Here is a 2,815-nt window from a genome sequence, read left to right on the forward strand (position 1 = left end):
TCTATGGGTTGATGTGTTTGTTTTACCATGAATGCAGAACGTGTTTTTTTCATAGGAACATATGGTTGATTTTTGGGTAATCCCTGGTAAACGTCTTTTCTTTGTTACACGAGTGATCGTTTTAGATGAACCTGGTCTGTTCACTGTCATATGGGTTCAAACGAATAAAAAACTGAAAGTAAAATGAAATTCATTTTTTAGTTCTTAGAAAGGATCTGACATCATGAACAGTTTAGGTGAGAGTTAAGGTGCTTTTTAAACAAATGATTTGGGAAGGGAATCATTTATTATAATTATTTGGGAATAATGTGTTTTAAGATTAAGTGTGCAATTGACGTGTCAATACAGCACTACCACACCTTGAAATCAAGTTAAGGGCTTTAAAAAGAAAAATAATAATATTTGAAAGCTTATTTACCAATATTTTGCTAACCACACTTTCAACAAACAATTTGTATCTCCGTTAATGAGAAAAATTATGATTTTACTTTAGTAAAGGGAGAAACTATGTAACCAAAATTTTACAACAAATGCACGGTTACAACTCTTATGGGTAGAACTTAGAACATTATTAATGTTTATTAACGTGTGTTAATAAACCAACACAAAATAAAGACTGAAGCTTGAAGACATTTTGAAGTTCTGACTGTTTGAGTGCAACAGGATCCACCCGTGCAGCGACACACCCGTTGATTCATGTTAAAGCCCTTGTATAAACAAGCATATTGGAATTGTACTAATCTTAGCTTCGGTTCAAAACAACCCGTTAACATTATATCCTTTCGTGCCAAATACTGTTAAAATACAGTAGTTGGAAGCGGGCTATTTTGATTTCTCAGTCCAAAAACAGACTATGTACACTCACACAAAAACCCGAATATTGAGAACGCAGCCAGCCAATCAGAGAGCGAGAAGCCTTAAAATGGCCGGTGATGACAGGACATCATATTAGCTTCCATAGCGTCGACCAATCACGTAACACCTCGATGATATCTGAGCTGCCGCATTAATGTGATATTCGCCGATCCAAACAAGCGCTCTCACAAAAGTCAGGAGGGGTGTTTGGGTGGGATTTGCGGGACAGAGGGAGGAGTGTTTGGGTCTAAGAAATCTCAAAAGGCCATCAAGTATGGAAAAGTACTGACTTTTAAGAGCGTTGCCGCTTTCTAACATAAAAGTTGAACGGCGAAGCGTTACAAAGTACGTAGTATTACGCAACATGGATATGTTTGGAGATGTTGCGCTCGTTAATGACAATGTTAAAAGGCCATTGCTCACACGCATCTTTGAATAAACACAAATATGGCAGTTTTTATATTAAACGTTACTGTTATAAAATAATTTGATCTCCCTGTGATGTCCATTTCGATTTATTGATTATTGAATCAACTGTGCACGCGAGTTGTTTCAGTGTTGTTTACAAACAAACAAATAATAAGAATATGAAGTTAAAACATTTCAACACTTGTGGTTCTTACCACCACAAAACCTCTGTTTACATGCGTGTCCCGGGGGGGGGCTGTCTTCTGCTCGCGTCACGTGACCCTGCCTCTGAGGAAAGCCTTAGCAACAGGTAACCACGAGGTTATTCGCACTATGAAAGGAATGTAACGTAAAAGTAAATAGTGGATACCAGCATGCACTTTAGTTCCTCAAACTCCTGTCATAACAACACTCAAAGTTTTTTTAACCAATCTGTCAAACACTTCCTTGAAACCTTTCCAAAGTTGACTTTTCTTATAGAACTGTATTGTATGTATCTGTGTCAAATTTTGGGCTATCGATGTCAAAATGGAGGCACAAAACAGAGACACAAAAAGCTTCTTCATGAATAGGAGGATCTGTTATTGGTTAAATATGTCTCCATTAAAAAAACTTTTATCATCCTAAGAACATTTCTGTTTCAGAAAAGTGAAAAGTAAAAAAAAGTTATTGGGGAACCAAAAATGGTCCATTGGCATCACTGTGACCATCCCCCCCCATTCACTTATGAAAACAGCATATGCTTTCAATGTTTGGTTTAGTCAAAGCCAACCTTCCAAAATGTCTGTTTTACTCTTAAAATCAAGTCTGGTCAATAGAAATTTGTGGTTTCATTGGAAAAACTTAAAAAAAATTCACTGTTGTGTAATTCTAATGGTGCTTTAAAAAATAAAGCAACCAATACTGTTGTAAAGGCTCCAAATAAATCTTAAGAACACAAATGCAAACTCAAGAGTGTATAAAATGAGTCAATCATGTGTTTGATTTTTAGGTTGTATTGCCATTTTTACTACACATGGCTATAGAGAGATTATAATGTATGCTTATTGTGGTAAAATATGGCAATTTTCATAAAGGTAGTAAAAAAAATCACCCAGAATAGACAAAAGTCATTCTGAAACTTAGAGAAACACCCAAGTTACAGACTAGTACAACATTTTCTATAAAATATGTGCATTTCTAGTCTTAATATAAAATACGTAAAAAAATTAAAAAAGTCCCCTAGCAACAGAAAGCATTGAGGTAGGCAGTTTTAGTGATGTCAGAGCTGGTACGTGTAGCCCTGCTACTGTGACATCACAGCGAAACCGGAAACCACATGCGTCCTGTTTGAGCGAGGAACACTGTGTACGGGCGTATGGCCCAGACCTGCGGATGTGCTGTTTTGCATAGTGATCAAAACCATTGTCATCAATCTCACACAGTCCCAAATCTACTGATCAAACTGGAAAAAAACAATCGCTTCATAGAATGTCCTGATCGTCTAAACCAAAGGAACTCAATTACTGTTGTTTTTAAAACAAGCTGAATAAAGAATAAATATTCAGACGGG

The sequence above is a fragment of the Triplophysa dalaica genome, chromosome 10, assembly GCF_015846415.1.
Source record: "Triplophysa dalaica isolate WHDGS20190420 chromosome 10, ASM1584641v1, whole genome shotgun sequence".
NCBI classification, from domain to species: domain Eukaryota; kingdom Metazoa; phylum Chordata; class Actinopteri; order Cypriniformes; family Nemacheilidae; genus Triplophysa; species Triplophysa dalaica.